The 24,871-nt window shown below is 49.0% G+C and overlaps 1 protein-coding gene across 12 annotated transcripts in view; it reads right to left on the reverse strand.

Moving 5' to 3' along the window:
- LOC144822807 (myotubularin-related protein 9-like) overlaps positions 1-24,871 on the reverse strand; it is a 465,914-nt gene that overhangs the window by 132,709 nt on the left and 308,334 nt on the right. For 9 of the 12 annotated variants that reach the window (XM_078680715.1, XM_078680710.1, XM_078680709.1 and 6 more), the window contains exon 2: positions 13,781-13,832. The exons of 1 other annotated variant lie outside the window; for it this stretch is intronic. The gene's annotated coding sequence lies outside the window, so the exon portion shown is untranslated. Of the gene's footprint in view, positions 1-10,388; positions 10,519-13,780; positions 13,833-24,871 lie in introns of those variants that run through there. 2 more of the 12 variants (XM_078680712.1, XM_078680717.1) reach the window with 1 other exon arrangement.

Genomic DNA, 24,871 nt, shown 5'->3' on the forward strand with positions numbered 1-24,871 from the left:
GTTGAACCAGCAGCTTCAGTCAAGCTCACGGTACCACACATATGGGCTGCATCTCACCATGTGTGCACACATGCAGTGGGCTGGTGTGGCTTCTGTAATGGTGTACTGGGAGCAGCTGCTAGAAACTGCTTTAAAGCCGTTAATGTGAGAGTCAGAGCAAGAATCCTAGAGCAAAGTGTGAGTGTTTAAGATGTCTGGGGAGGTGGGCTGAGACCCTGCTCATTAGAGGAGGGCACATGCAGTGTGAGATCTGTGATCTGTGCAGGGGGGGTGTTTGGTGAGAGGGACTGCCTGTCAGCAGTCACTGGGCAATGGTTCTTTAAAGGGAATCGGTACAAAGCCTGGATCATTAATGTCCCTCCCATTCTTTGGGCAGATTCGCTGGGGGAAGCAAATAGTCAAGGCTCCCAAGGAAAGAACCAGGACTCTGCTTAGAACGACAGCTGCAGCGTTTCAAGTAAGACTCCATCGTCCAATAAGCATGTCTTCCGCCAGGGCCTCAGGGAAGGCATATGGGGAACTGTTAAAACCCTTATGGCGGAAAGCAAAGCACCCTAGATAAAGACAGCACTCTCAGACCCCTGACAGACTAGCAGACACAGACTACAAGAAGCACGCTCACACCGCTCACAGACTAGCAGTCACAGGCTACCAGAAGCACGCTCACACTCCTCACAGACTAGCAGTCACAGACTACCAGAAGCACGCTCACACCGCTCACATACTAGCAGTCACAGACTACCAGAAGCACGCTCACACTCCTCACAGACTAGCAGACACATACTAGCAGACACATACTACCAGAAGCACGCTCACACTCCTCACAGACTAGCAGACACATACTAGCAGACACATACTACCAGAAGCACGCTCACACTCCTCACAGACTAGCAGACACATACTAGCAGACATATACTAGCAGACATATACTACCAGAAGCACGCTCACACTCCTCACAGACTAGCAGACACATACTAGCAGACACATACTACCAGAAGCACGCTCACACTCCTCACAGACTAGCAGACACATACTAGCAGACACATACTACCAGAAGCACGCTCACACTCCTCACAGACTAGCAGTCACAGACTACCAGAAGCACGCTCACACCGCTCACATACTAGCAGTCACAGACTACCAGAAGCACGCTCACACTCCTCACAGACTAGCAGACACATACTAGCAGACACATACTACCAGAAGCACACTCACACTCCTCACAGACTAGCAGACACATACTAGCAGACACATACTACCAGAAGCACGCTCACACTCCTCACAGACTAGCAGACACATACTAGCAGACATATACTACCAGAAGCACGCTCACACTCCTCACAGACTAGCAGACACATACTAGCAGGCACATACTACCAGAAGCACGCTCACACTCCTCACAGACTAGCAGACACATACTAGCAGACACATACTACCAGAAGCACGCTCACACTCCTCACAGACTAGCAGTCACAGACTACCAGAAGCACGCTCACACCGCTCACAGACTAGCAGACACATACTACCAGAAGCACGATCACACCCCTCACAGACTTGCAGACAGATTCTGGCAGACACATACTACCAGAAGCACGCTCACACCGCTCACATACTAGCAGACACATACTACCAGAAGCACGCTCACACTCCTCACAGACTAGCAGACACATACTAGCAGACATATACTACCAGAAGCACGCTCACACTCCTCACAGACACATACTAGCAGACACATACTACCAGAAGCACGCTCACACTCCTCACAGACTAGCAGACACATACTAGCAGACACATACTACCAGAAGCACGCTCACACCCCTCACAGACTTGCAGACACATTCTGGCAGACACATACTACCAGAAGCACGCTCACACCGCTCACAGACTAGCAGACACATACTACCAGAAGCACGCTCACACTCCTCACAGACTAGCAGACACATACTACCAGAAACAAGCTCACACTCCTCACAGACGAGCAGTCACAGATTACCAGAAGCACGCTCATACCCCTCACAGACTTGCAGACACATACTAGCAGACACATACTACCAGAAGCACGCTCACACTCCTCACAGACTTGCAGAAACATACTAGCAGACACATACTACCAGAAGCATGCTCACACCCCTCACAGACTAGCAGACACATACTACCAGAAGCATGCTCACACCCCTCACAGACTAGCAGACACATACTACCAGAAGCACGCTCACACCCCTCACAGACTAGCAGACACATACTACCAGAAGCACGCTCACACCCCTCACAGACTAGCAGACACATACTACCAGAAGCATGCTCACACCCCTCACAGACTTGCAGACACATACTAGCAGGCACATACTACCAGAAGCATGCTCACACCCTTCACAGACTAACAGACACATACTAGCAGACACATACTACCAGAAGCAAGTTCACACCCCTCACAGACTAGCAGACACATACTACCAGAAGCACGCTCACACCCCTCACAGACTAGCAGACACATACTAGCAGACACGGATGTATGACGTTACAACGCATACTTTTACAACGCCTACCTTTCCATCGTAACTTTAACAACGCATACCATTACAACGCACAGTGCTTTTAGGCGCGGGATAGTGAATAGTTTAATTTACTATTCCAACTCCAGTCCCCGTGGATAGTAGGGAAGGTGTTGGATAGTACATTAAACCTATTCCCTATCCTAGAGCGCCCCCCAGCGCAATGCGTTGTAATGGTTTGCGTTGTAAAAGTTGCGTCGTAAAGGCACTGCGTGGTAAAAGTTGCGTTGTAAAGGATGTATACCGCAGACACATACTACCAGAAGCACGCTCACACTCCTCACAGACTAGCAGACACATAAAAGCAGACACATACTACCAGAAGCACGCTCACACTCCTCACAGACTAGCAGTCACAGACTACCAGAAGCACGCTCACACCCCTCACAGACTAGCAGACACATACTGCCAGAAGCATGCTCACACCCCTCACAGACTAGCAGAAGCACGCTCACACCCCTCAGAGACTGCTAGGACTCTCACACACCTCACAGACTAGCAGAAGCACGCTCACATCCCTCAGAGACTGCCAGTAGGACTCTCACACCCCTCACAGACTAGCAGAAGCACGCTCACACCCCTCGCAGACTGCCAGAAGGACTCTCACACCCCTCACAGACAGACTAGCAGAAGCACTCTCGCATCCCTCAGAGACTGCCAGAAGGACTCTCACACCCCTCACAGACTAGCAGAAGCACGCCCACACCCCTCAGAGACTGCCAGAAGGACTCTCACACCCCTCACAGACTAGCAGAAGCACGTTCACACCCCTCGGAGACTGCCAGAAGGACTCTCACACCCCTCACAGACAGACTAGCAGAAGCACGCTCACACCCCTCACAGACTGCCAGAAGCACGCTCACACCTCTCAGACACTGCCAGAAGGACTCTCACACCCCTCACAGACTAGCAGAAGCACGTTCGCACCCCTCAGAGACTGCCACAAGGACTCTCACACCCCTCACAGACAGACTAGCAGAAGCACGCTCACACCTCTCAGAGACTGCCAGAAACACGCTCACACCCCTCACAGACTAGCAGAGGCACGCTCACACCCCTCAGAGACTGCCAGAAGGACTCTCACACCCCTCACAGACTAGCAGAAGCACGCTCACACCCCTCAGAGACTGACAGAACTCTCACACACCTCACACACTAGCAGAAGCACGCTCACACCCCTCACAGACTGCCAGAAGCACGCTCACACCTCTCAGAGACTGCCAGAAGCACGCTCACACCTCTCATAGACAAGCAGAAGCACGCTCACACCCCTCACAGACTAGCAGAAGCACGCTCACACCCCTCAGAGACTGCCAGAAGGACTCTCACACCCCTCACAGACTAGCAGAAGCACGCTCACACCCCTCAGAGACTGCCAGAACTCTCACACACCTCACAGACTAGCAGAAGCACGCTCACACCTCTCAGAGACTGCCAGAAGGACTCTCACACCCCTCACAGACTAGCAGAAGCACGTTCGCACCCCTCGGAGACTGCCAGAAGGACTCTCACACCCCTCACAGACAGACTAGCAGAAGCACGCTCACACCCCTCACAGACTGCCAGAAGCACGCTCACACCTCTCATAGACAAGCAGAAGCACGCTCACACCCCTCACAGACTAGCAGAAGCACGCTCACACCCCTCAGAGACTGCCAGAAGGACTCTCACACCCCTCACAGACTAGCAGAAGCACGCTCACACCCCTCAGAGACTGCCAGAACTCTCACACACCTCACAGACTAGCAGAAGCACGCTCACACCCCTCACAGACTGCCAGAAGCACGCTCACACCTCTCAGAGACTGCCAGAAGCACGCTCACACCTCTCATAGACAAGCAGAAGCACGCTCACACCCCTCACAGACTAGCAGAAGCACGCTCACACCCCTCAGAGACTGCCAGAAGGACTCTCACACCCCTCACAGACTAGCAGAAGCACGCTCACACCCCTCAGAGACTGCCAGAACTCTCACACACCTCACAGACTAGCAGAAGCACGCTCACACCCCTCACAGACTGCCAGAAGCACACTCACACCCCTGACAGACTGCCAGAAGCACACTCACACCCGTGACAGACTGCCAGAAGCATGCTCACACCCCACACAGACTAGCACTCACAAACTGCCAGAAGCACGCTCACACCCCTCACAGACTAGAAGATGCATTCCGCCAGAAGCATGCTCACACCCCTCACAGACTAACAGTCACAAAACTGCCAGAAGCACGCTCACACCCCTGACAGAATAGCAAATACATACCGCCAGAAGCATGCTCACACCACTCACAGACTAACAGTCACAAAACTGCCAGAAGCACGCTCACACCCCTGACAGAATAGCAGATACATACCGCCAGAAGCATGCTCACACCACTCACAGACTAACAGTCACAAAACTGCCAGAAGCACGCTCACACCCCTGACAGAATAGCAGATACATACCGCCAGAAGCATGCTCACACCCCTCACAGACTAACAGTCACAAAACTGCCAGAAGCACGCTCACACCCCTGACAGAATAGCAGATACATACCGCCAGAAGCATGCTAATACCACTCACAGACTAACAGTCACAAAACTGCCAGAAGCATGCTCACATAACTCACAGACTAGCAGAAGCACGCTCACACCCCTCAGAGACTGCCAGAAGGACTCTCACACCCCTCACAGACTAGCAGAAGCACGCTCACACCCCGCAGGGACTGCCAGAACTCTCACACACCTCACAGACTAGCAGAAGCACTCTCACACCCCTCACAGACTAGCAGAAGCACGCTCACACCCCTCAGAGACTGCCAGAACTCTCACACACCTCACAGACTAGCAGAAGCACGCTCACACCCCTCACAGACTGCCAGAAGCACACTCACACCCCTGACAGACTGCCAGAAGCACACTCACACCCGTGACAGACTGCCAGAAGCATGCTCCCACCCCACACAGACTAGCACTCACAAACTGCCAGAAGCACGCTCACACCCCTCACAGACTAGAAGATGCATTCCGCCAGAAGCATGCTCACACCCCTCACAGACTAACAGTCACAAAACTGCCAGAAGCACGCTCAAACCCCTGACAGAATAGCAGATACATACCGCCAGAAGCATGCTCACACCACTCACAGACTAACAGTCACAAAACTGCCAGAAGCACGCTCACACCCCTGACAGAATAGCAGATACATACCGCCAGAAGCATGCTCACACCACTCACAGACTAACAGTCACAAAACTGCCAGAAGCACGCTCACACCCCTGACAGAATAGCAGATACATACCGCCAGAAGCATGCTCACACCCCTCACAGACTAACAGTCACAAAACTGCCAGAAGCACGCTCACACCCCTGACAGAATAGCAGATACATACCGCCAGAAGCATGCTAATACCACTCACAGACTAACAGTCACAAAACTGCCAGAAGCATGCTCACATAACTCACAGACTAGCAGAAGCACGCTCACACCCCTCAGAGACTGCCAGAAGGACTCTCACACCCCTCACAGACTAGCAGAAGCACGCTCACACCCCGCAGGGACTGCCAGAACTCTCACACACCTCACAGACTAGCAGAAGCACGCTCACACCCCTCACAGACTGCCAGAAGCATGCTCACACCCCACACTGACTAGCACTCACAAACTGCCAGAAGCACGCTCACACTCCTCACAGACTAGCAGATACATACCGCCAGAAGCATGCTCACACCCCTCACAAACTAACAGTCACAAAACTGCCAGAAGCACGCTCACACCCCTGACAGAATAGCAGATACATACCGCCAGAAGCATGCTCACACCACTCACAGACTAACAGTCACAAAACTGCCAGAAGCACGCTCACACCCCTGACAGAATAGCAGATACATACCGCCAGAAGCATGCTCACACCCCTCACAGACTAACAGTCACAAAACTGCCAGAAGCACGCTCACACCCCTGATAGAATAGCAGATACATACCGCCAGAAGCATGCTCACACCACTCACAGACTAACAGTCACAAAACTGCCAGAAGCATGCTCACACCACTCACAGACTAACAGTCACAAAACTGCCAGAAGCACGCTCACACCCCTGACAGAATAGCAGATACATACCGCCAGAAGCATGCTCACACCACTCACAGACTACCAGACACAGACTACCAGAAGCACGCTCACACCCCTGACAGAATAGCAGATACATACCGCCAGAAGCATGCTCACACCTCTCACAGACTAACAGTCACAAAACTGCCAGAAGCATGCTCACATAACTCAGCCATTACTAAAAGCACTGCCATACCCCTCACAGAGTAGTAGTCACACACTCTGCTGATAGCACTCACACTATCAATTTCACTCTACTAACAGCACAGCATTCTCATCCCTCTTAAAGTAGCAGTCTCCCATCACTGACTTCACTCGTACAATCATCACAGACTAGTAGTCACACACTAACAGAATCATTCGTACTCCCCCTGCACGCAGTAGCAGTCTGGCTTTTCCAGCAGCAGTCCCAGAACCCTCACAGACTAGCAGTCACACAGTACTGACAGCACCCTCACACTGCTCACAGATTAGAAGACAGTACTGACAGCACCCTCACACTGCTCACAGACTACCAGACACAGTACTGACAGCACCCTCACACTGCTCACAGACTAGAAGACACAGTACTGACAGCACCCTCACACTGTTCACAGACTAGAAGACAGTACTGACAGCACCCTCACACTGTTCAGACTAGAAGACACACAGTACTGACAGCACCCTCACACTGCTCACAGACTACCAGACACAGTACTGACAGCACCCTCACACTGTTCAGACTAGAAGACAGTACTGACAGCACCCTCACACTGTTCAGACTAGAAGACGCACAGTACTGACAGCACCCTCACACTGTTCACAGACTAGAAGACAGTACTGACAGCACCCTCACACTGTTCAGACTAGCAGGCATACAGTACTGACAGCACCCTCACACTGCTCACAGACTACCAGACACTACTGACAGCACCCTCATACTGTTCACAGACTAGAAGACACACAGTACTGACAGCACCCTCACACTGTTCAGACTAGAAGACAGTACTGACAGCACCCTCACACTGTTCAGACTAGCAGACACACAGTACTGACAGCACCCTCACACTGTTCAAACTAGCAGACACACAGTACTGACAGCACCCTTACACTGCTCACATACTAGAAGACACACAGTACTGACAGCGCCCTCACACTGCTCACAGACTAGAAGACAGTACTGACAGCACCCTCACACTGCTCACAGACTAGAAGACAGTACTGACAGCACCCTCACACTGCTCACAGACTACCAGACACAGTACTGACAGCACCCTCACACTGCTCACAGACTACCAGACACAGTACTGACAGCACCCTCACACTGTTCACAGACTAGAAGACAGTACTGACAGCACCCTCACACTGCTCACAGACTACCAAACACAGTACTGACAGCACCCTCACACTGCTCACAGACTAGAAGACAGTACTGACAGCACCCTCACACTGCTCACAGACTACCAGACACAGTACTGACAGCATCCTCACACTGCTCACAGACTACCAGACACAGTACTGACAGCACCCTCACACTGTTCACAGACTAGAAGACAGTACTGACAGCACCCTCACACTGCTCACAGACTAGAAGACAGTACTGGCAGTACCCTCACACTGCTCACAGACTAGAAGACAGTACTGACAGCACCCTCACACTGCTCACAGACTACCAGACACAGTCCTGACAGCACCCTCACACTGCTCACAGACTACCAGACACAGTACTGACAGCACCCTCACACTGTTCACAGACTAGAAGACAGTACTGACAGCACCCTCACACTGCTCACAGACTACCAAACACAGTACTGACAGCACCCTCACACTACTCACAGACTAGAAGACAGTACTGACAGCACCCTCACACTGCTCACAGACTACCAAACACAGTACTGACAGCACCCTCACACTGCTCACAGACTAGAAGACAGTACTGACAGCACCCTCACACTGCTCACAGACTACCAGACACAGTACTGACAGCACCCTCACACTGCTCACAGACTACCAGACACTACTGACAGCACCCTCATACTGTTCACAGACTAGAAGACAGTACTGACAGCACCCTCACACTGTTCAGACTAGCAGACACACAGTACTGACAGCACCCTCACACTGTTCAAACTAGAAGACAGTACTGACAGCACCCTCACACTGTTCAGACTAGCAGACACACAGTACTGACAGCACCCTTACACTGCTCACATACTAGAAGACACACAGTACTGACAGCGCCCTCACACTGCTCACAGACTAGAAGACAGTACTGACAGCACCCTCACACTGCTCACAGACTACCAGACACAGTACTGACAGCACCCTCACACTGCTCACAGACTACCAGACACAGTACTGACAGCACCCTCACACTGTTCACAGACTAGAAGACAGTACTGACAGCACCCTCACACTGCTCACAGACTACCAAACACAGTACTGACAGCACCCTCACACTGCTCACAGACTAGAAGACAGTACTGACAGCACCCGCACACTGCTCACAGACTACCAGACACAGTACTGACAGCATCCTCACACTGCTCACAGACTACCAGACACAGTACTGACAGCACCCTCACACTGTTCACAGACTAGAAGACAGTACTGACAGCACCCTCACACTGCTCACAGACTAGAAGACAGTACTGGCAGTACCCTCACACTGCTCACAGACTAGAAGACAGTACTGACAGCACCCTCACACTGCTCACAGACTACCAGACACAGTCCTGACAACACCCTCACACTGCTCACAGACTACCAGACACAGTACTGACAGCACCCTCACACTGTTCACAGACTAGAAGACAGTACTGACAGCACCCTCACACTGCTCACAGACTACCAAACACAGTACTGACAGCACCCTCACACTGCTCACAGACTAGAAGACAGTACTGACAGCACCCTCACACTGCTCACAGACTACCAAACACAGTACTGACAGCACCCTCACACTGCTCACAGACTAGAAGACAGTACTGACAGCACCCTCACACTGCTCACAGACTACCAGACACAGTACTGACAGCACCCTCACACTGCTCACAGACTACCAGACACTACTGACAGCACCCTCATACTGTTCACAGACTAGAAGACAGTACTGACAGCACCCTCACACTGTTCAGACTAGCAGACACACAGTACTGACAGCACCCTCACACTGTTCAGACTAGAAGACAGTACTGACAGCACCCTCACACTGTTCAGACTAGCAGACACACAGTACTGACAGCACCCTCACACTGCTCACATACTAGAAGACACACAGTACTGACAGCACCCTCACACTGCTCACATACTAGAAGACACACAGTACTGACACCACCCTCACACTGCTCACAGACACGCAGCAAAGTCAGCAGATGTTGCTGATGTCTGAAAGCGCCTGATTATTGATTGCCGGGGAGGTATTGTGCGCGTGCTATTGTGCATGGATGAGGGGAGGAATGCAAGAGTGTGCCAATGGGCACAAAAGAGGAGATGCATGAGAGATGCAAGAATGAATTAGTGAGTGCACTGAGGATGAGTGACTGAATGCGTAGGCTGACAGGAGCATCAGAACTTCCAGTTCTATGCCAGACCTATTGGCTTTGAAGATGCTTGTTTCGCATAAGCGTGTGCGATTGCTTTACCAGCCTGGCTCTTGCTCGTTTCTACACCGTGCTCCGCTGTATTTGTATGCAAAGGTGCCACGTGGTGCCGTGAACAGACAGCGTGTGTAGGGGCTGGGGGCGAGTGTGCGGTTGAGTATGTACCTGAGTGTGGCAGGCTCCCCGGTGCCCCTCCAGATGCAGGTGGGCAGCAGACCCCCGTCTGGGGCTGGAGTTTGTTCAGTGGCGCCCTCCTGGCAGCCACCGCCGGCCTCTCTCCCTCCCGTGCAGCAGGTCGACGGCTCCCGGAGCAGGATATCCGCCAGCAGGGGAGGCCGCCGGCGGCAGCAGCAGCCAGCAGAGGCGGAGACAGAGGGCTCAGGGACAAACACTACCTGACAGCGGCAAGAACGTGACACCAGCCTGTGGTACAGGGGCGGGGGAGGCACAGGAAGAGGCCAAGGGTAAGAGGCCGCAGCAAACAGGGAAACTACAGGGCGCAGGGGACAACCGCACACTGTCTGGGGTCTGCAGCGGGGTGTCACCTGAGCACAGACCCAGCCTATGGTATCTGGGGCCAAGGGAGGGCACGGAGCAGCCCCGGTCTTAGGTCTGGTGGCTCAGTGGACTAATGCATCCACTGCAGGGGCCTGTGTTCGACCTCATGGTCACAGGTTCAAATCCCGGAGGGTACACTCAGCCTTTCAATTATCTGAGGTCGATAAAATGAGTACCATTGAGTTGGGTAACAATAAACATCTGTTATTCAACACCAAGACACCTACGGGTAATCGTGCGCTTTACAAATACACCTGTTATGCTTTGTTATGTTGAGTACCGTAGAGGAGGCCGCAGGGGACAGGGCCCCGGTACTAACACACCATCCGAGTGACGAGCCATCTCTAGCCCTGGGCCAGCCCACAGCACCGGGGTACAGGGGGGCCCTTGTCTGTACTACAGGAAACCATGGCCTGTGGTACATGCGATCCATTGTGAGGTACAGGGCACCCTGGCCTGAGATAGAACCCACTGTTTCGGGTATAAGGTACCACAGCCTGGGGTCGAGTGGTGGCGCTGCATGTCAAGCACGAACAACAATATATGACGCAGGGGATCCCGTGACTGGGGCATCACGACCGCGGAATGGTATTCAGTGTCACCGCTACAATGAAATATGGTGCGCGACATAAGGAGTCCACTGTCTGGGGTCCAGGCAGGGTCATCTTAAGGATTTTGGGGGCCCTGGGCCAAACGTATTTTAGGGACCCCTATTCGGAGCAGCTTTGAATTTAGGAACCAGTTTCAGGACTTTCATGACCTCCTTGGCCACGTCACTGGCAGGCACACTGGTTCCAGTTCTCAGGGATAGTGGTGTGTTTTCAATTTTGTAACACAGCAGCAGCTCACTAATATTATTGCAAATTATCTATGTGACCCCCTCTCCCATTTCTCATATGTGAGGTCCTGTTTTGATGCAAAAGAAACTTTTTGTATGGATGTTGTATGAAACATTAAACACAATATTTCTCTACATAATGTCTGTAATAGACTGCCACACATCACCCACATTAAAAAAATTAATTAAAGGAAAGCCGCATTTAAAACAACCTCTTTAGGAATTAGTCAAGGTCATCAGGTTAAGATTCTCTGCAGAACGGAGCTGGTTCTATCAGGAGGGGGGTGGGGCTGGGCCAGTGCCCACCTTGCCCATGCCTTAAACCATCTCTGGGTCCAGGGAACCGGCATGGAATACAGGCAGTGGATCCAAACTCACACTCTGAAGAACCGCAAACCACCGCAGGAGAAACATGGAATCCACTGTCTTGGGAACAGTAGGAAACAGTGAGGGATACAGAGAAACACGTTCTTGGTTGAAGGCATCTGTTGTCTGGGGTACAGGGAACTACGGACTAGGGAACAAGGGATCCCCTATCTACTGCGCCGGGTACCAAGGCCTGGACTACCTGGAGGGGGCACCGCTTGCATAAAGGGGAATGAAGTCCTAGATTACAAGACTCACTGGTGGGAACAATGGAGCAAATGAGGGCGATGGAGGGCACAGGGAACCAAAGGATACCTTGGAAAGGAGTAACGCCCCATGAGGCAGGAGACCCACAGCCTGGGGTACAGAGAAGCAACAGGCAGGTGTACACGGGAGCCAAACCTTGAGGTACAACATCTAGGGTTGATAAGGTACACGCAGTGCTGGGAATGGGAACACATGTATTCTGGGATCCCATAAATTGGGGGCAAGGGTTGGAAGCAGAATACGGTGGAGTCATGAGGGGCAGAGGCTGTCAATGTACTTTTTTTTTTTTAAAACCTCTTCCCCATACTTAGGCTAAATTTTAAAATATCTTATTGGGTTGTTGCGCCTTCTGCAGTGATCTTTGTGCACCCAGCAAGTTCCAGGGTATAATACCACCAGCGTGATAATTCTGATAGTAGAGTTGCTGGAGAGATCTGTGTGCAATCTAGAAACAGATGCATATTTCTTTCACAGCAGGCTTGGAAATGTCAAAAACCTTGGCATCAAAGTGTTACTTCCAGACAGCTCCCAGCCGGGATGGGACTCGAAAAAAATGAGTGCTAAATGGCTTTAAGTGAGGCATTGGTATTGAGCCCAGCTGGAACTGGAAATAGATTTCCCTCACCCAGTGCCAGCGCTGCTGAACGCCTTCTGGTTTCGTTAATTTGCGACTGGGACTAAACACATTTCACTGGGGCCTGCCTAGATTCTCGATCCGGCTTAATAATAGCTGCCATAGCCAGATGGAGTCTGTGATCAGGGTAGATCCCTCAGTTTCCCAGCACTGGGTATAAGGGAGCTATGATCTGCCTTACATTGGAGTAAATGGCAAAAGAAGAGGGAAACATGGCCTCGGTAGCAAAGACCCGAAATACTGGGGACCATTTGTTAATGTTCTGGTGAGCTTGGGCCGATGGCACATGGAACAAAACAGCGGCGGCTCCTCTGCTGAGGCGGAGGAGCGTCGCCCCCACTGCTCTGTGAGCAGTTTAAAAAGGAAAAATAAAATATTAATAGCACAATGTTATTATCATTACATTTTTCCGTACTGGCTTAGGTGCGGGCGGGGTGGGGATGAGCTGGCCAGAGCAGGGGCCAGTGGGAAGAGTGGGGAGCATTTAAGCGCGCATGACGGTTTGGTGCGCATGAAGGTTTGGCCGGCCATCTTGGGCCAGCCAAACAGTCATGTACATTTTGCATGTTCTCCACCGGCTGTTTTGCACAGCCCAGGTGGAGAACATGCACAGGTACATAGTCCCTGTCTGAGCGCTGAACCACGGCTCTCAGACCAGTCATGACGCAGCTGACAACAGCGTTGTGCTTGGCGGGAGCTTATGTTTTTCCTGCTTCCTGTGTGTCGACGACCAAAGAGGACTGAGAGGTGACGGCCGGCCTGCAGGTAAGTGGATTTCTTTTTCTCCCTGCCACCCTGATTAAGCAGCAGTCGCCACTGGGTACAAAGGGCTTAGGGTGCAGGAGAGAGCTGAGTTTGGAGACGCAGAGGGGCCATGTATCATTGTACACTTACCTTGCAGAGAATCACCACAGCACACTGGCTCACAGGTGAAATGGCAGAAGACCTGAAAACAAAAGAACAACAACAGTGAAAGAGCAAAATGGACAGAAAAGAAAGACAGAGAGAAAGAGAGGCAGGGAAGCATAAATGAGGGATGGCTAAAAGTGGGCTTTATCGATAAGTCGGCTCAGAAAACGCAGAGGACGGACAGTTATTAAGCAGAAGATGGAGAGGTTGCCGGGCCACAGAATGGTTATGGGACACCAGAACTAGGTGGCTACAGTAGAGGTGTGACGTCTAGGACAGGGACGAGGAAGCCACTGGTGCAAAGTAGGCGGTCAACCATCCTTAAACCAACATGTTTGTCTTTCTGTGTGCATAACACTCCATGTGTGGGAAAGATGCTTCAGGGTGCTGGTGTGTGTAAATAGATAAGAGATTGCCATTTTTCTGTCACTTTTAACATTCTTAAATTGCAAAGAAGAGGTACTCTGTCATCGAAAGAGAGACGTTGGCTTGCGTTTGGACGTTGGAACATTTTAGAAAGCTTCTGTGGGGTAGACAATTCATTTTAAACCATGAATCTCTAACTGAATTACTAACTACTGAGGGATTATCTAGAGCCACAGCTCGAATTGCCAGAGTTTTTATGAAGTTGCAGGATTTCAGGTACAGTGTTCAGTATGTTCCTGGTGTAAACAACATAATAGCAGATTTTTTAAGCAGAATGGCTTTGCCATTAACAGAAATCGATAAACATTCTTGGAACGAGTATTCTGTTGCAAGTGTTTCACACAATGAGCTATTGCAAGGAAACAATGAGCAAGAGGAATGGATAAATGCAGAGAAGGAGGATGCTATTCTATTGGAAGTCAAATTCGAAGTAATCAATGGTTGGGAAGGTGTAAAGAAAAAACATTTGACTGACGAATTAAGTAGATTTTGGGAGGTTAGGGATGAATTGTGTGTGAATGATCAATTTTTGATGAGGGGTGAAAAAGTTATTGCCCTCACAACATTAAGGAAGAGGATTAAAGGTCTTTGTCATGAAGGACACTCGGGTATCACCCGCACTAAACAAAGGTTCAAAGCATGATATTGGTGGCCGAAGCAGACATTAATGTGGAAAGGTTAGTGAGAATGTGTGTCAATTGTAAATATGCAGATAAATCCCCCAAATCTCTTAACTCTCCTGTGAGTGCTTTAAAGTGTACTAATATGCCTTGGGAGGAGGTAGCATTGGACTTTATGGGACCTATTAACTGGGACGATGGTTCCATCAAGCACAATATTGTACTTTCTGATCTGTTCTCTAGATGGTTTGAGTTAAGTATTGTAGAGAAGATCAATGCTAAAGTGGGTATTGAGATGGCGTGTTTTAAGGGAAGGATTTCCTGCGTCCATTCGCACTGACAATGGGGTACAATTTAAATACAATTAAATGATTCAGTCTCTAGAACTATCAAAGGCATTCTTCAACTATCCAATAAGGCAACTATTTACTGGGAAAATGAACTAAAGAAAATGATTTGGGCTTATAGATTGACATGTCATGCATCCGTGGGGTGCAGTCCTTTTTCTTATAATGAGAGGGAGAATTGTTTTTTCAAAGGTGAATCCTGGATGGATGGATGGATAGAAATAAAAAAGATTAGTATGATTGCGAATTTGCGAAAAGCAACATTAAAAAATCTCAAATTAAAAATAAGGTTTACTATGATATGAAGCATGGCACTAAACAAGTTTATCTACAAGTTGGTCTGTGGGTAAGTGTGAAGAGTGGCAAAAAGCTGCCTAAAGAGGAGAGTAAGTTCAGTGAACCCAGAAGAATTGTCCCAGTCAATAACAACACAGTAGTATTAGACAATGGAGATGTTTGGCACATGAGTCGCTTTGCTCTAACAGGAAAATGTTGTGAGAATATGATTGATGATCTTACTCCTCACAACAATTATTGGTGGTTGAATGGTAACGATGGAAACCTTATCTCACCAGATGTCAAAAGATTCTCGTGGTAGTATTGTTAAGCAACCTAATAATTGTAATGATTTTCTATGTGAATAAAAAAAGTATATATATTTTAACATTGCTATCTGACTTAGTATTTTATTGTTTTGCTTTAAAAAAAATTTAAAAACACCAAAACGGAACGGATGTGTAGTATCTGTAGAAGGTATGCTAATTATAGAATATAGAATTTCTGCTGCATGTATTCCAAGTTCTTGGTATATATACTAGGTCATAGAATGCCAGAGGCATTGTTGTACTGTTCTTGTCCTTGGATGATTCCTCGCCTGCCAAGCGGTTGATATTGAAGGAGATACTTGCGGAAGGAATCGTGTCGTGTGGACAGATACGACAATGAACTAACACTAGTGTCCTGGCTGAGTAGTTGCTCGCCTGCTGCCACCATCAGACTTTTTTCTGGACCACTGGGTTGAGAGCCTGCCTTTCTTGGGGTCCTGAAACAAAGCACATCCTGGGACGAGATGCCAAGCCTCCTCCCCCAGGATAGGCTGGTCCAAGAAAGGGAATCTTCAAAAGCCTGTTGCCTATGTGAGCTACACCAGCCATTTACTGCTCCCAACAACTGGCCCCCACCGGTTCTGACCCCCAACTTGGGCAGAAGAATCAGCGATAAAAAAGTTCAGGTGGGGGAGGCGAGGTAAAGCACAACTCTCAGTCCCCGCCATCTTGCAGATGGGGGGACCCAGCAAACCAGAGTGAGGCTTATGCCCCCCCCCTCCCCAAGGAAGGGACCCATTGGTGCCAACCTGTACCTACCTTTAACACCCCTAAATTTTGTATTTAGGGGCAAAGCTGAACCTTGCCTCCCAAGACAAGAAGAAACAATAAGAAGAAGGACTGAAAAGCTGTGCTGAAGAAGAGGAGGATACCAACTGACTGGGACATAGCCCTACCGGCCTGTCCGACCTCGACCTGCTACAGTGAAATTCCGGTGTCTCCTGCAGCCCGCAGCCCCCAAGAACCAGGAGGAACTGCCCTGCCTTCCCAAAGCAGACTTTTTTTCCCTTGAGCGCCGGATTGCTCGCCCGCAGAATCCACGAGTCTGCACCACTCAGCACCTGACGCCCATGGCCCGAGTTCGAGTGGCCCAACACCATGAGGTCTCCCTGGCTATCCTGACCTGGGATCTGGTGATCCCTGACCTACCTCGAATCTCCAACTGATGTCTGTAACCCCTTTCTGGAGGATCCCCAGACCGCAACAGGATCCGGTAAGAAGAATCCGACGCCAAAAGACACTCCAGCACCTGATGTCCCACGGCCCTGGGTGGCCCAAATCATGGTGTCCCGGCAACCCAAAACATCCCAACTTACCTCTCCAACCAGTGATCACCTCCAGAAGATCTTCGTCCAGAGCCTGCAGTGTTTGTTGAAATTGGAGAATTCCCCCCTGAAAACAACAGGGGACCTGATGCCAAAACAGCACCCTGCACCCGGCTGCCCCTGTGATGCTGTGGGTGCACCTTGTGTGCTAAACTAGATCCTCTTTTGCCCTGAGCCTAAGTCCAGGAGCTTTGCTCCCACAACCTTGTGGCCTGCTTGTGAGCAGCCACCAACCGGAGGCCCCCTATCTTCCATTGGATAACATAGTGCCTCAGCATGGTTTACTAGAGAGTACAAAACTAACCCCAAAATACCACTAGATTAACCACCAACCGTGGATTTCAGATGCTTGTTTCCGGTCCAGGGAAGACATCTGAACTGGGGTGGCTGAGTGAGCTAAAGAATGGTGATGGATTAAACCCAGATCAGTTGACTGGGGGTGAGTGTTTGATTTGCTCAAAAGCTCCGTCCATCATCCCCTTTTGTTTCGCTTTGTGAATTTCAGAACAGCATGCTCCCTGGTGTAAAGCACTTCAGTGCCTGATATATAAATGCAATTGCAATACAATATATAACTCTCCTGGCCCCAAATAATACCATAACACTCAATGGTCAGGCAGTTGATTGTAGATCATACAGGCTGTATAATAATTCCTTATAATGCTTGACACTTTTCCACTTACATACGACAATACTGCTATGGTTCATGTACATCGCCCAGTAGTGTACCAGTTCAAATCAATAAACCACCCATCAACAACTGAAAAGGCATGGAATAACTGAAGAGATCTGCCATGTGCGGACAGAGGTCTTTAATGTAGTCCATTAGTGCAGGTCCCAACAATCTACATGATGTGACCGCTTCTTGACATCGCAAATTGACCACCAAAGATGGGATGCTATATTATCAAAGTCTGTCCCATCAGATCCCTCCATCTTTTGTACCTCCAACCTATACCTGCTCAGGGACATAAACCTTAAGTAAAATATCTCAGAATGGACAACCAGTGAAGTTGCCAACTAGGTGGACTATGATAATAAAAAATACCATGAAGGGACTTGTAAAACTGCTCAAAGCTGCCAGCTTACTGAAAAACTATAAACTGTACATCTCCCTCTCACTTCTTCATCCATCACATTGCTGAGTGTTGCATCCCATAACACGATAACTGCACCTCGGTGTCATCATGCGCAACATAGGAACATTTCCTACATAAGATCAAAACCAAGACAACCTACTTCCAACCACACACCATACATCATGTAAAAAGAACATACCAATATTTGAAAATAAATCGATAATGCGACTATCATATAGACATTTCCACCAAGTAATTATTCCCCCACCTTCCACAGGCCATGACTGAGACACAGTGGATTGCAACCTGTGGTGCAAGGGATTGTAGTAGCCCCGGTTACTGAAAAGTCACAACTTGGGGTAGTGTGGAGCCTCAGCCTAGGGGACAGTGGCCTCAGTGGTCCAGTGAATGGTAAACACAAAAGCCAGGCCATAGGGTAGAGGGATCCATGAGCTAGGATGCTGGACATCCAGGGTCTGAGGTACAGGGGAGCCAAGGCCGGGAAACATCCTTTACAATGGAACCGCTACAACGCGGTACCGTTACGACGCAGTTTTAACAACAAAAGTCGTTAAAACGACTTTTGCTGGAGGGCGCTCTAGGATAGGGGAAAGTTTAATTTATTATCCAACACCTTCCCTACTATCCACGGGGACTGGTGTTGGAATAGTAAATTAAACTATTCACTATCAGCGCCCCCCCCAACGCAAGTCGTTGTAACGACTTGCATTGTTAAAACTGCATCGTAAAGGGACGCGTTGTAACGGTACGCGTTGTACCGTCATCCATCCTCCAAGGCCATGAGAACAGGAACATCAAACCTGGAGTCAGAGGTCGTATTGGCGAGATCTAGGGGGAATTATGTGCAGCAACCTTTTTATGTCTACAAAGACAGTTTTAATACGTTTTGTTAAAATGACAACCATTCCTGTATGTTGAATACGAAACTTAAGGTGCCTGTGACTGAAAAGGAAGTGAGGGGGAGCCGAGGGAGGGACAGAGAGATAATGAAGAAACAACAAGCCTCTCCTCGAGGGTTCCTGCCACTTGAAAATAATTTAAATGTGTGCAATTGGTTAATTAACAAATGTAAAGTCTGGTTGGAAGCAGGGCCAGACTGGGGAACCAAAAACAGTCTTTGCAAAAGTGCTCAAAACACCATGGCTCCCTTTGTCTTTGTGCGCTCTGTCTTTCCATACATCCATACATTCTTTCGCTCCTTACCTCTCTGATTGCTTTCTCTCTACCTTCTCCCTCCTTCTCTCTCTTTCTTGAAGTCTCCCCATGCATGCTGCAATTAACCTTGGAGAGCTGGGGAAAGGGAGAGAGGCACCAGGACTGGCCCTGGGATTTCAAAACTCGCCTCCAACCCACCGGGGAATGGCCAGTGGGTTGGAGCAAGGATACCCTCTCACTGATGGAGTCACTTGAAGTTTTATGGTAATAAAGACTATTCTTTTTGAAAGGTAATGTAAGGGTGTAATCAGCTAAGTGCTGATATGCCTTCTTTTAATAAACATTTATTTAAAAATATTTGCCTAGATACTGTCTACAGATTACTAAACAATATATATTGAAAGCACTTGTTTTATCTTAAACACAAAATCTTGTTTGCATACTTTGAGGCATCCTAACTGATATTGTGTGTAATGCAATTGTAAAATGATGACTTGCATATTCACAGTGTTTTTAGTCACTGGAAGGGATCTCTCTATCCATCACACACCCACGAACACCCACACACACGTCTACAGTGATCGCATTAAACAATTTAGGTTTCATAACATAAAAGTGTTTAACTTGCATGTATTTTTTTCATTTAAGGTGTGTGCATTATTTACCTGAAGATAAAAGACCAACAACATTATTGCAGAATATTTTGCTTAGTTTTAGCCACGTTTGTTACCCACCCCCACATTTACTTATTCCAATCCGTTATACTCCACACTTCCTATACTTTTTCAATGCACTTCAATTGCTGTCTGGGCTACAAGATAGACGTACCAAAAGCATGGGAACTAGGGAGCTTAGGAAACAGCAAATTTAGGACCAAAGCACCAGCACCTAATGGGTCACGAGAGAAACATACGTGGCTAAATAAACGAAGGATTCGAATTTCCAAGCATACAAAGGTCACATAGACATTGGAATAATTCCCCCACCCACACCGACACTCAGTGAGTCGAACAACAAACCAGTTTTGTTATTATATATTCTGGGAATTGCTCCTAAATTTTCAGAACAGGACCCAGCAGGGGCGCAACAAAACTCAAACTTCGGGAGGGGGAGGGGCTAAAATATAGATTAGTGGAGACAGAGACATCATAAGAGCCGAATCAAAATTACTTGTGGAGGGCTCCCTTTGCTTTTCCGATGTAGTGTATATAAAACTGAGTCATTCTTTGCAACCACATGTGACAAATAGTGCTTTTTTTTAAAGCACACAGGCTCAGTAACATTATTCTTGCCATAACATGATTTCGGGGCTCTCAAGGAATTTTAGCACAGTGGATGACAATCTATTTAAATACACATTAGGCCAGTAAACCTGGTGAAATGTGAAACACCAGATTCTATTTCACATCACAGTCTTGGGCAAATCGTACATTTCTGGGCCAGTTTTGTTAACCTAGTTGTCTTAAAAAAAATCTTTTTCAAGATATTTCACTATCCTTCCACCAAAGGAAGGCTTTGTAAATTGGTAGCAAATAATGCAGTTTAAGCACATTTATTTAGTTACTGCTCTGTTCATGCTTCATTTACCTGCCCTGCACATAATACGTTTATGTTATTTTCTGAATACGATGTTAGTATAGTAAACAGCTTTGTAGATGTTTTGGGGAAGCTTCCACATATCGTAGCTCTATAGCACAAAGAATGTTGAATATATATTAATTGGTACTTTGTGACAACTCCCACCAAATATTTTTGAATTTGAAATGCTTGGGTAGTCATTTAGAAAGAAACACATCCCATGTTTGATAAGATTTGCTCTAATAACATACATTAAGGATAGAAATTGAGCACACAAGCTTCATTATAGATGATACCCCCACATCACAGATGGGTGCCAACCTGGGTTTACCAAGGGTAAGAAATGTTGACCAAGTTTTCCATTTGGCACTCATCACACTGCACTCAGTACCCCTTGTATAAGTGAAAGGATCAGAAAATAAACAGAGCTTTAAAAGTCTTATGTGTTTTTACATTCCAGTCCCTCTACCTAGTTACTGGGTAGCAAATAAGTAGCTGTTGTTGAGCTAAGCATGAGTAAAGGGATCAACCTTTGATGCCGCTACAGCTATTGCTGCCATTTTAGTGAATAAATGCCATGGCATCTCAGGACTGACATTCAAACCTGCAGCGTACCCCTGAACAAAAATGGGAGCAGATTATTAAATAGCAATAACATTTGAGAAATTTGCAGCGGTACTCGAAGAATGAGCATGTTATTAAGCTCATATGGGGGCGCACAGGAAAGAAGTCCAAAAACGAGCTGTCAGTTTTGAATATGTGAAAGTTTCTCTTTATTTAATCTTATTCATTCTTTTTTTAAAAAGCAGTCACAATGCAATTTTCAACAGAGTCAGCCAACGCGTTTCACTCCCTACCAAGGAGTTTCTTCAGGGCTAATTGATTTGGTTGTGCTGTGTAAAGGTGCTAGGATTCCATCTTACAATTGTTCGTGACTCTCAACCGAATCTCACAGGATGAATAAGAGAGTTCCCCTATTATAGAAGTGTCACGCTCCGGTGTTTTAGATTCAGGTGAAGAAGATCATATTCGTTTCTTCTTCCATGTGTAGATAATGGTTCAAAGGTAGTGAACCCAACAGGATTTCCTAATCTGCATCAAAGTAACGGCGTGGATGGTCCACGGAAGAAGAAACGAATATGATCTTCTTCACCTGAATCTAAAACACCGGAGCGTGACACTTCTATAATAGGGGAACTCTCTTATTCATCCTGTGAGATTCGGTTGAGAGTCACGAACAATTGTAAGATGGAATCCTAGCACCTTTACACAGCACAACCGAATCAATTAGCCCTGAAGAAACTCCTTGGTAGGGAGTGAAACGCGTTGGCTGACTCTGTTGAAAATTGCATTGTGACTGCTTCTAAAAACAAGCATTTACAATGCAATGGTTTTGCCTTTGACAAAATTAGAGCTATTGGCATTGTAAATGTCAAAATTTTCACCTATGTTTTTTTTTGTAAAACAGATAAACAAATGGCTTTGTCGTTTACTAGTAAATCGCTTTATGGTTACGAAATGTGAGACCTATTGCATTTGCACTTATACACACATAGGTATATGTACACAGAGCTATACACACACACAGAGAGCTCCTCCTCTACACACATTGACAGGCTTTGTATACACAGCTACATACACACACAGCTACAGACATGCACAGTTATACAGACAGACACAGTTACACACACACACACAGTATTACCCCCAGGTCCCTCCGTCCTCGACACCTTCATACTAAACAAGTGGAGATGACCATCTCCCGACAGAAAAAAACAAGAGGAATGCTGGGACACTAATACTGCCCCTCCCCCCGGGAGTACATAAGCAGTACTCACCCAGCAGACCTCCTGTTCTTTTTTTCTGTCTGTCGACAGAGTTGATGGTGTGCTGGTGCTGCTCCTGCTGGGCTTGAGTGGCGGTGCTTCTTTGCTTCCCCCGCCCTGCTGCCTGGCTGTGTGGGCGTGGGGTTCCCTGGACTGCCTCCTGGCCTGCCGGGCTTGCTTGGAGTCAGTCTTTCCCTGGAGCCGGTGTTTGGTTTCCTGTGTTCCTGGCTTTGCTGTGTGACCCTGCACCTGCTGGCCCTTTGTGGCTGGTGCTGCCTTTCCGGGTTGCTTCCGGGTCGCGGGCTCGGCTTCCCGAGCCTGGCCGGGGAGCCGTGCCTTGCTGGATGGGCTCCTGATGGTCGTCTGCTTGGCGGTGCTGTGGGGGCCTTGTTCCTGGGGTTGGCCCCCACTCCTGGTGAGTCCCGATTTCGGGATACCTTTTTCTCTTCTGCCTGGCGCTCGTGTTTCAGGGGCCCTGGAGTGACATTTGGAAATGCTTGCTGTCCGTGTGCCTTTCATGCATTCTGTGTGTTTCTTTCTCCCCATGTCATCGTTGGAGTCTGTTTTGGAGCTGAGGGACGCTGTGCTTTTTCTGATGCCTGTGTTGCCAGCTGCTCGATCTCGGTGGCTCCTTCTCTGGAATTTCTGTTTATTGTCAACAGCTCCCGGAGTTTGACACGCATATTTTTTTATGTTTGCTGCAGGCGCCTGGACTCGCTGCTCGCAGCGTTTTCTCTTCCTGCCACGGAGGCTTCGCTTTGTAAAATGTCAGCTGTGCTGGAAAGTCTTCTGCTTTTCTTATGCTTCATGCTGCCTTGATTCTGTTGCGAGTTCCACGCCTGTGGTTCTCGTGGTCTCTCGTTTCCTTCCCCTTTGCAGGTGTTGGATGTGGCCGCTCGGCTGGCGCTGCCGCCTTTGATGCTGGGTTCCATAGTTCGAGCCTCACCTGATGCACTGCGGTGTCTGCCGCCTTCGAGTGCTTCTTTTACAGGTGTTTCTTGGCTGGGTCTGGTGGCATGCTGGACTGCTGCTTTTGCTTCAGGGTCCTGTATTACTCCTCATACTCATGGGTTCTTTTCCCTGCGGGTCCACTCAGCCTTTCATCTGTTTGATGTTTTTATTGTGTGTGCCATTTGTGTTGGGTAGCCTGCTGCCTTTGTTTTTTGGGCGCCTGGTTCCCCGGGGCTGGAGTGTGCGTGCGCTTTACACATGCATTTGTTTTTGGTTGCATGATGTTTCTGCATTTTTCTGGCGTGTTGGGTGCCCTGTTTCTTTCCTGCAGTGTCTCGTGAGGTCTGTGGTGTATGGGTTGTTTTTTCCCTCCAGGTTGCCGTGGGGGCCTTGTTGAGCCGTTTGGCCCCTGCTCTGGTTGTTTTTTCCCCTTTTTTCTTCTAGGTGGACCCTGTTGGCCTGCTGGTGTCTGTCCTGGAGTGGTGACGGGCTGGCCTTCTGTCCCATGCCTTGTTCCTGCGTCGGGTGCCTCCTGGGGGTACCAATGTTGGTGCTGGGGCCTCTTGCTTGGCGTGCTTGTGTTCACGCTGTGCTTCGTCCCTTCTTCCCTAGGGGTGTCCTGCTGCCTCTGGGTGCCCCGCGCTGCTTGCTTCATGTATGGGCTAGTTGGCAAATGCTTCTGTGTGCCTATGGTCGCTCGGCCGTCCTGGTGCTCTCTGGGGCTCCCTGTCCACGCCCTCCCCACCTGTGATGCAGGGGTGTCTGGTTGGTGCTGGGCGGTCAGGCGCTGTGGTTCCTGTGCTCCTCTTCTTGGTCTGTGTGGTTCGGGTTTCTGTTCCGGGCCTGCTGCCTTGCCGCTTGCCCCGGCTCTCGTCTGTTTTCTGGGTTGGGGCTTGCCGGGGTCTTCTCCCTTTGGTGCTCTTCTTCGGGTGGTGCCCCTGCTCTTGCCACTCGTGCCTGTGAGTTCCTTTCGGGCTCTGTTGAGGGGTTTCCTCTTCAGTGAGTTGTTTGCTGGTTCTCTGTGCTGTTGGCTTTCGTTCTTCTGTTTGTGGCCTGCCTGGGGTTGGCGTGGGTTCCTGTCGCCTCGGTGGTGGCTGGTTCCTTTTCGCTGGCTCTGCCTTTGCTTGCTCTTGGGGTTCCCTG

The sequence above is a fragment of the Lissotriton helveticus genome, chromosome 3_1 (genome assembly GCF_964261635.1).
Source record: "Lissotriton helveticus chromosome 3_1, aLisHel1.1, whole genome shotgun sequence".
NCBI lineage: Eukaryota > Metazoa > Chordata > Amphibia > Caudata > Salamandridae > Lissotriton > Lissotriton helveticus.